Genomic DNA, 10,847 nt, shown 5'->3' on the forward strand with positions numbered 1-10,847 from the left:
TTTTAGGTCTTTCCTGTTATGGAGTGGAAAAGGATGACTGACTACATCATAATACTAAGAAAGGTGACCAAAATAAAACTTATGAAATGTTTGCTTCCAGTTGACTGCATGTGCTAATACCACCACATCTGGCATGTATCATCACTTTGAAATAGTTATAAAGAAATTGTATTAGGAGATCTACAAAGAGGCAATATGGACTGAAAATAGTTGAATTTTATTGTGACAAAGTTTCAGGTTCTGCTTGTGAAATTTCAATTTCAATACATTAGGTGAAGCAAGTATGAAATTGAAGTTATTAGTTAGTAAAAGTAGATGCCTTCTCAATTAAGTTAAACCACATGATTATCCCAGACTCAAAATTTAATAACTCTAATAGAAAGTATAGATTGCTTTTTCAGAGCCTGCAGTTTATGGGTTTGGGTAATACTCTCCCAGCATATTTCATAAAGCTAGTTAACCAGACATATTATTTTGTCAATTCATAGTTCTAATTCCAAAAGTTCAAAAGACCCATTTGGAGTGGTGGTATATACCTGTGATTCTATCATTTGGGAAGCAGAGGTAAGAGCATTAGGAATTCAAGGTCACCAATTTCAAAAGGCTTTGAGGCTCCTTGATTTGACTTAAAATTATATTTAGAGTTCTATTTACTTGTAAAAAATAAAATTATGAATTCTTAAGGTAAATGGATGGGAAATGGGCGAGGCAACTCAGATTCACAAATATCACCTACGTGAATTTTAGCTTCAAATCTTTAGATTTCTTTTAATGTTTAACTTGGGGTAACTGTAGAATGGAGAAAGTAGGAAGGGGCCATTTAGGTGGGAGGGATGGTGCCTTAAGTGAAGGAGACTTGAGCAGAATGTATATGACATGAAAATATCAAAGGGGGTACTGATGACAGACAAATTTGAGCCAGGTTGGAAGTAGAGGAAGTGGAACAAGGAAGGACTAGGGCAGGAGAAGGTAGGGGACAAAATAAAAAGTATATGAAAAGCCCATATGGAAAACTTGTAAGCCAGGTAAAAATAGGTAAAATTACATTGAACTAATATACCAGTTCATAGGAAGATACAAAACTACAGAGTATCCTACATACTCTACTATGTAACTATGCATTCCAATGGTGACCTTTCCTATGGTTCTTTGCAGGGTCCCATGTGCGCTTGATGGAGGTGGAATGACGTGGTCCCCACCCCTGGAACAGGGTCAACAGGGCATGGGCCTCCACAAGTGTCGATGACTGCTGTGGGCAGAAGGCTTGTTTGTATAATACTGTACATATTTTACATTCCTCCTTCAAGGAATGTCCTCCCGGTCAACGTTACTGACGTTACTGACTCGGTGATAATCACAGACAGCATTAGTGTGGAGGTGAAGGTGGCGTTAATGTCTCAGCCCAATGGTAAACACTGGGACCTTCAGGATAGCCCTTAAGACTATGGGGAAAAAACTCTGAAAATACGAGTTAGAAAATATATATTTTCTCAAAATATAAGGATGCAGTATGAATCATATGAGGGGCTTCAGGTATCTAAAGGAACAAAAGCAGCTGCAGTGTGAATCACTTGTCAGAAAGATACTAAGGAAAGAGATAAAGAGATTTAGGGAGTTAGGATTGCAGCAAATTCCTTTCATTTTTTTTTTATACCTGGTTACAAAGGCAGACAAATTCCTGAGTTAAGGATCAGCCTGGGACAGAGCAAGTTTAGGCCCAGAAATGGTAGAAATAGTAATTTCAGAACAGGGCCCCACACAACTAGTTTATCATGTGTGCAGAGGCAGGCAGATTTCTGAGTTCTTTTGCAATGTTAAAAGGAGAGGTGTGGTTTAATCCCTGGGATCTCTGGGGTGTCCTGTTGGTTAATATTGCTGTTCTTCCTATGGAGTTGCAAACCTCTTCAGCTCCTTCATTCCTTCCCCAGACTCTTCCATTGGGGTCCCTGTGCCTTATCTGGCATCAATGGGAGGTGAGGTCCTTGATCCTGTGGATGCTCTATGACTCAGCATAGAGGAATGCTAGGGGGTAAGGAGGAAGTAGGTAGGTGGATGTGGGAGCACCCTCATAGAAGCAGGGGGAGGAGGATGGGATAGGGGGTTTACAGAGGGGAAACCAGGAAGGGGGATAATATTTGAAATGTAAATAAAATAACATTAACACACATATGTATAAAGGAAAAATTGTTTTCATTCTGGATCCTAAGACACATTTTCCCATTCATTCTTCAGTTTAGATAGGGATAAGATGATAGCATAAACATAAAAAAAAATAAAAGGAAAGATGTGCTTGATGTCTCCTAAGAATTAAGGGGCTGGGGTCATGAGATGCTGATTCATAGGACATTCAAAAGGAAACTTGGAGTAAATGACTGGATTGATCTGTAAAAGACCGGACTTATGATCTTCAAGAGATGAGCTATCTTGAGAAGTTTTTAAGAATAGCAAGAGAGAACTGCCTGGAGAACTGTCTGGAGCAGAGAGTAGCAAGAGAAATCTGTCTAGCTTTTGAATTGAGTCTTGGCCCCTAAGATAGCCTGAGTCACTATCTCTCTGAGTATGAACAACTTAATAATAATCTTTATTAATGGTCAGCACTAGGTAATACTTAGCAGACCGATAAAAAATTTGGTATTGGTTAGAAAATACAGAGATCTCAAGGGGTATTGTGAATATCCTCAGCTTCATGCAGTACCATCAAATCCTTTTTTGTTATTGTTTGTTTCTTTGTTTGTTTTATATAGCAAATGATTTTGATGAATGTATATTACAATTAAAATTCAATATAATAAAATCTATCTCAGCTATTGATTGTATACTTTTTGAGACAGGGTCTCATTATTTAACCCTGGCAGCCCAGGAACTCTATGTAGATAGAATGGTCCTGCCTCTGTCTCCCTGGGACTGGGATTAAAGTCATGTACCACCATGACTCAAGTGGGTAGATATATTAAATCTTATGAAGGAGAGAGCTGCCTTAGTTGCTTCAGTACACAAAAACAAGTTGAGGTCTATAGAACAAGGATTTGTGCATTAGTAGAAAGCCAGACTTTGACATTGTTGTCTGTAATATATTCTGTTCAGTGTCTTAAAATACCCTCCATGGCTGTTTGTCACAGAACTACAGAAATCCAGTCTGTGACCACCTATGTTCCCTATCCTATTCTTGTGGAATGTGACTTAGAAGCTAGATGGAGAAATTTAGGTGTGGGGTGGAAAGGTGTCAGAATGGTGAAAACATGATCAACATGATTAAACATACTTGTGTATTTTTGTTTGGAACAGGACCTTGCTATATACTTTAGGCTAGGATCAAGCACATGATCCCCCTATTACCACCTCCCCAGTGCTAAGATTGGTGCATACCACAATGACTAGCCGAATAACTGTGTATTTCTATTATACCAATTACAGTAAATGACCCCCACTTAGAAATGGTCCAAATGATTAGATGACTAGAAGATGTAATTAGCCTTGGTTGGTCAGGCAGAGACTCTTTACTGAGTGTTTCTGGCCTTAGACTGGGATTGGTTACTTGAAGATGCTGGAGAGAGGATCAGAGGTTAGAAGGCAACTGAGGGAAAAAAGATCTCTCCCACTGTCCCTCACTTCAAGTACTGCTTTGTCATGGTCTGCCTCTTCCTATTATTGCAGTGGTTTGTGGCAGTTGACCTTGGCCCTGCGGTTCTGAGAATTGTTTCTTTCCTTAGATACAGTAGGATTTGTTTAGATACACAAGTTGCTATTTGCCACTCTGCTTCTAATTTTGACTATCACTTATGAAACTAATTCATTGTTTTCAATCCCATTTAAGGCTCAGTGTAAAATGTCCTTCACAGTCTCTCATGTTTGAATGCCTGTTGTACAAATCATGGTGCTGTTTTTAGAAAAGGCTGTCGAACCTTTGAGACTGTGGCCTAGTCTACCGTCAAATTCCTATCTGCCAAGATGCGCAGAACTTGGGCCATATATTTTTGACAAGTTCCTTTTGCTATCCCATGTTGTGGCAATATAATGTCCTCTGAAACTATGAGGCAGAATGAATCCTTTCTCCTTAAGTTTCCTGTAGCAGACATTTTACCACTGCAATGAGAAAAATCATTAAAATGCAGGCTTCTGTTAAAAGGGGCTTCTGTTTTCTAGACTCTGATACACTGTGCTTCTTACTTGGGAAAATGAGAAAATATGAGTTTGTAAAGGATGAAATGAAACAGTAAATGCATGCACATCAGTCATGCGTCTCCCCCCTGACCCCCAACATGAGAAGAGAATTAGCAGACATTCCTGTTTTGTGGGCACTCAAGCATTGCAACAGGATGGTTCTTTAGCAGCATTGCAGCCATAGATAAAGTGACTGCAACTGAACAATTGTTTGATTTCCTCTACTTTCAGGGACACTGCTCCTGATAACAGGACTGCATTTATAACTACTTAGGGAATGTGTTGATGCTGCTAATGTCATGGTAACATAAACATGGTTGCTATTAAAAATAAATCTTAAGGCCTTGGCAAAAACCATCTGTGCTTCTTCCATCAGTGGAGTCTTGTTAAGCAAAACTTTATCTCAGCTGATTTTCTACTTACTGGTTTGGTACTTTTAATTATAGTGATCAAAAATTTTTGTTGAAATTGAAAACTTTGCCACGGAGGAATATTATCTCATTTATATGTATGCCTCTTAAAAATGTAAGCCAAGGTGAAGTCATGCTGGGTTATGCTAGGTTGTAATCTAATTTGAGAATTTGTCTTTTATTTGGTTGTTTTATTTTTGACACAGTATTTCATGTAGCCTAGGCTGACAGTGAATTGTCATGTAGCTGAGGCTAGCCTTGAACTACTCATCTTCTACTTCCCAAATTCTGGGATTATATGTGTGCACTACCACACTGAACTCTGAGTGGTATTTTTAACACACACACACACACACACACACACACACACACACACACACACACACACACACACGGAGATTGACATGTGATAAAAGGAGCAAAAATTGAAATGATGCATGTGTAAGCTAAATAGTATGAGAGATTACATGCTAACCACAAGTTAAGAAAGGTGTAGGAGCCAGGCTTGGTGGCACCCACCTTAAATCCCAGCATTTGAGAGTCAGAGGCAGGTGGATCGCTTTTACTGGTCTGGTCTGGTCTATATGTTTAAGGTGTGGGACAGTCAGTGATATGTAGAGAGACCCTGTCTCAACAAACAGACAGCAACAACAACATAAATAAATAAACAAATGAATACATAAAATAAATGTAATTAAAATAAATACAGTCACTGTCTTTGAGGCTGGAGAAGCACCACTGACTACTTTTCCTGAGTACTGGGGTTCAATCCCCCTAATCATTTAGTGAGTCACAGTCATTTGTAACTTGAGTCTTGGGGATCTGATTCTCTCTTTTAGCCTCATTGGGGACTCACCATGCCCATGATGCAGAAACATATGCAGGAAAAACAATTATAACCATAAAAGAAAAACTAATAAATTTCAAAAAATTTAAGGATGTAGGATATGTTTCTTCATTAGAGTCTTCAGAGAAAACATTTGATACCTGGCCTCTGAGCTGTGAAAGACAATATTTATTTTGTTTAAAGCCAATTAGTTTTGGTGTTTTGTTACAGCAGCCATAAGAAACTGACACTTACAGTGTTATGTAATGTAGGAAAGTTAACAAATAATGCAGAACATACCCTTGGCTACTTTTGGTATCATATACTACTGATCTCATGAAGGGAAGCAAACAGTCATTTCCTTTCTTTGATTTTTTTGGAGGAGTTTCCAAAATATTGATGATAGTTCTTCACTAAATATCTAACAGAATTGTCTAGTAAGCCAGACCCTGGAGACTTCTTGTTTGTGAGATTGGTATAATAACTTCAATTTTTGTAACCCTGACAGGATTGTTCACATTATCTTTTTCATGTTGTTTTTGTAGTGTTGGCTTTTTTGAGGAATTGAGCCATTTCTTCTAACTTGACAGGTTCATGAGCTGTAAGGTCTGTGCTAAAGTCCCCTATTTAATTCCTTGTATAAATAATTTATTTAAAATTTTATTAGCCTTCCCAATATGTTATTAATAGTGCTGCTTTCTTTTATAAATTAAAATAATTTTGAGACAAGATCTCACTACACAGTCTTTGCTGGCATGAAACTCAATATGTAAACTACACTAGCCTGGAATGCATAGAGATCTTACTGCCTCTGTCCTATAAGTACTGGAGTTAAAGACATGTGACACCACCTTAGGCTTGAAGTTCCTTGGCTTGAAGCTTTTTCTTTTTATTTCTTGTTTATTTATTGATTTTCCCTTATTCGATTATTTTTTAATTTTAAATTTCATTTGATTTCTTCTCTGATAAGCATTATTCCTTCTCCTTACTTTGTATATAACCCTTTTCTCTACAAAGTGCAAGGTTTTTACCTCTTTTATTCTTTTCAAAGGGTCTCTCTTAATTTTGTTTAATGAACCTTGGGAAACACACACTCTTTCCTGTTTTCTATCCTATCCATATCCTCATGTACCTGAAAAGGGTTCTTGATTTGTGGAAGTGACCTGTTCATCATATGGTGATTTACTTCTTTTCAAACCTTAAGTGAGATACGAAATTCTGAAAGGTCATTGGCTTTAGTCTGAAAACCAGAAACCCCAAAGAATATATCATTTTGATTGCCATTTGTGTATATTATAGATGGTGTACATGTGTGAGTATATAGTGACATATATCAATAAAACAGCAGAATGAAAATTCAAAAGACACTTGGAACAGGGTCCATTCTTCTGTAGTCACAGCAGGCAATAGCAAGGAAGTGAAAGCAAGTACAATTGCCTATGTGCTCCAACTTCCATTGCTGTTTTATGTCTAGTTCCAATCTTTAGGAAAAAGAAGCTAACCAACCAATCAACCAACCAACCGACAAACAAAACTTGACACTATTTGTTTTGAACCATTTTTTAATTAAATACTAATCAACTTTTAAGTTTTGTTTCTCAAAACAATGAGCAATAGTTTTTCTGTTTGTTGGCCCAAACATTCATTTTCATTTTCAACACACAGAGGACATCACTGACATCTAGTAACTGTGCTGTAATTATGTCTCTCATGTCCTTCTACAGGTCTTTATATTCCCCTTGACCTTCTTGCCTATGTTTCTTTGTCTCTTATTTCAGTACTGGAGATTGAGCACAGGGTCTTGCATATGCTGTGGAACTGTTCTCCACTGAACTATAACCTTAGTCCCATCCTTCTAATTCAGAAAATTCCCATGTTCTTCATCTTTCAGTATGCATCACCTTTTAAATAGTGGTAGGTAGCTTCATGTGTAATTATGGGGTCGTGGTAGATCTTTGAAGTCTTTACTTCCTGTTATTTGAACAAATATTTAGAGAACTATCTACATATAATTTTGAATAAATGTTGTAAATTTTAGAGATTGAGCTCTTGTCTTAGAAACTATTAACTAAACTTGAAATGTAATCATGTTAAATCAGTGAAAAGAAAAGACAAAATCAAATGTACTTAAATATATGATTGCATAAATATAAGTGCATCTTAGTATCCATACTCTGATTTCATAACCAAAGTAGAAAGAAAGGAAGATTGATACTAAGAAATATTGTTTCTACAATGCTAAAATCTGTAATTGTGCTGACTGCCTTGTCTTTTATAACGAAGGTCACATTATTTCCCACAACAGTGTTTGGGTATTTAATTTTATACTGTTGAAGTTAAAAAGGACAAGATAATCAATAAAAATTAGATTGCTAAGGGAAAGAGAAGGACAGAGGAAAGAGTGGTACTGATTTGAGAAGTAAATGTCATGCCATTTGTATTTCAAAATACTAATTTAAATTAAAGCAGTTAATGTGACCACATACATGCTTACAAAACCTGAGGGGAGAAATGATTGATTTGTGCTTAATCACATTGGACTCAAAGTGTTTGTTTCTGCCAGTTAATACTATTAAAGGCGTTATTTAGCTTATTTTCCCCCTTAAGAAATAGACACACATAAAAAGAAAGATGTAAGAAGAAACAACAATAGCAAAATATCAGCACACCGTTGAAGCTGGAAAACAAACATTTTCATCTCTTTTACTTCCTTTCTGATAGTACATACCCAGAGAGGAGAGGCCATGAAAAGGGTTATCATGTGGCCTATTAAGAAGGAAGTTCTCCCAGATTTTATTAGAAGCTCCAGGACTAAAAACCGCAAAGATCTTGAGCCAAAGCATTGCCTGCTTCGTCTGAACTGCCATCCTTGGGTCGCTGGGACATCGGGACAGCATAAGCAGTACTCTGATAGCCATAGGCAGTACAATTTCTAGTGGACATTCAACTCCAGCCATGATGAATGGACAAGGGAGAGCTACTGCTTCAGGCAAACACATAGCCTATAACTGTTGTTGGAGCCAATGCCAGGAGTGCTTCAACTTCAGCCCAGACCTGGCAGACCACATTCGCTCCATGTATGTAGATTGACAGAGTGGAGGGTTATTCACTTGCTTGTGAATGGTTTTAAGGTGTATAACACCTCATCAAACAGTCAGAGTTGGTTACAGCCACACATGCTGACCCACAGTAGAGACAAATCTTTCAAGTGGGTAGTTGGTGGCTGCAATGTCAACTTTGCTTCTCAGGGAGGACTAGCTCACCATGTACCCACAAACTTCAGTCAGTAGAATTCTTCAAAAGTTTCTAGCCAGCCAAAGGCCAAAGAAGAATTTCTGTCTAAAGCTGGAATGAACAAGAGGAGGAAACTAAAGAACAAAAGATGGCGCTCATAATAACCACCAGCACGTGATTTTTTCATGGATAAACGCTGGATGTCATAAGACACCGAGCTGTATGCTTTAACCTCTCAGCTCATATGGAAAATTTAGGGAAGGAAGAGAGTGTTGTTTTTCATTGTACTGTAATAACTAAGAGAAAGGAGGAATCTGGAAAGATAAACATTTTGTTTCATTAGATTCCCGAAGATATTCTGCCAGATGTATGGGTGATTGAAATTGAATGATATCAGTTAAAAACTAAGGCAGTTCTTTAGCAAAGCTACCCCAAAATACTGCCTTGCTGTTGAACCCAAACATTTAAACAACAATGCCACAGAAGAGTTTGAAGAGAACTCTGATAAGAAAAATGTTCAATTTGTATTTAAGCAAACAGTGAACAACATTTGCAGTCAACTAAAAATTTGTCTGTCATACTAAGTCTGAGAATTAGGACTAAAGAGTGTTGTCATATTTCTGATGGCTTTTTTTTTTCAGGACTAGGGTCTCTCATGGGGTGCAGTGTGTTAATATTTAACTGTTGTCAATGGTTTTTGAAAAAAACTCAGCTTCAAAACATTTGAATAATCTCCATACTTTCATTTAACCTTTGACTCTTTAATTTTTTTCCTGAGGAAAATGTTTTGAGTTCTTTAATTTAAAAAATTGTATTTAAAAAAATATCTTCAAACAATCCTTTATGCAACAAAGTTGGTTTTGAAAAGGAAAATAAAATCACTTTCTTGCTTGGCAGTCGAGAAACCATCTGGATTTTTTTTTTTTAACTTTCATACAAATGTGTAACTTGTCAGTACCGTATCAAATAAATGTTGCATAGAGATAATAGAACTTTGCTGTAAATAATTCAGAATATTTGTAATATATTTTTCTATTATGAAATGTACTGTAGATATTTTCTAGAGGCATGAAAGTCAATGTACATATTATGGTAGAAATAATATTGAAGGAAATTGTAACTCACTACTGTTGCCAGAGAGATTGCTAACAAAGCACCTTTAACGAGAGATGTCTGTGTAGACTGAGGGGACTGTATACTACTGTTAATGTCTAAGAACAAAACATTGGGCATCCTTAGAGAAAGGACCCTAACCCATAATAATTTACAGCACTCCCCTCTGACAGTGACTGAGGTCGTCGTTCCTCACTGTTGGAGGACATACAGTAAAGTGTGTGCTGTGCAGTCAGAGTGCAGAAAGCACTCCTCACATGGAGTTCTCCCTTCCTACAGTGACAGGAATGTCAGCAGTTTTTTTTACCCTAAATTTTTCAAAGAATAGACAATATAAAATTAATCCTTTGGTTCCAAAATGGGAAAAGTTCCATGATGCATAGATCATTTCTCATTTGGTTAAAAAAGGAAGACCACACATGCACAAGGTTCTAAAAGAATGGGAGGCTTTACTGGGGAGTGAAGAGATAGACATGGAACAGTCACAGAGCTTGAGGGATGAGAGGGAAAACAGTGTGGATGAGCACTCTCTGGAATAGACACCTAGATGCTCTGTAGAGGAATTCCAGGACTCAATGAGAAGATCAAACCTAAGGATAATAGGTATAGAAGAGAGCGAAGACTCCCAGCTCAAAGGACCAGTAAATATCTTCAACAAAATCATAGAAGAAAACTTCCTTAACCTAAAGAAAGAGATGCCCATAAGCATACAAGAAGCCTACAGAACTCCAAATAGATTGGACCAGAAAAGAAACTCCTCCCGTCACATAATAGTCAAAACACCAAATGCACAAAATAAAGAAAGAATATTGAAAGCAGTAAGGGAAAAAGGTCAAGTAACATATAAAGGCAGACCTATCAGAATCACACCAGACTTCTCACCAGAGACTATGAAAGCCAGAAGATCCTGGACAGATGTCATACAGACCCTAAGAGAACACAAATGCCAGCCCAGGTTACTGTATCCTGCAAAACTCTCAATTACCATAGATGGGGAAACCAAGATATTCCATGACAAAACCAAATTTACACAATATCTTTCTACAAATCCAGCGCTACAAAGGATAATGAATGGTAAAGCCCAACATAAGGAGGCAAGCTAT

General features: G+C 37.3%; 1 pseudogene; it reads left to right on the top strand.

Annotated features, from left to right (window-relative positions):
- The first annotated feature begins 1,242 nt into the window (after positions 1 to 1,242).
- On the top strand, positions 1,243 to 9,174 carry Aebp2-ps1 (AE binding protein 2, pseudogene 1; annotated as a pseudogene).
- Positions 9,175 to 10,847: the final 1,673 nt, after the last annotated feature.

This window comes from Rattus norvegicus, chromosome X (assembly GCF_036323735.1).
Source record: "Rattus norvegicus strain BN/NHsdMcwi chromosome X, GRCr8, whole genome shotgun sequence".
In the NCBI taxonomy this organism is placed as follows: Eukaryota; Metazoa; Chordata; class Mammalia; order Rodentia; family Muridae; genus Rattus; species Rattus norvegicus.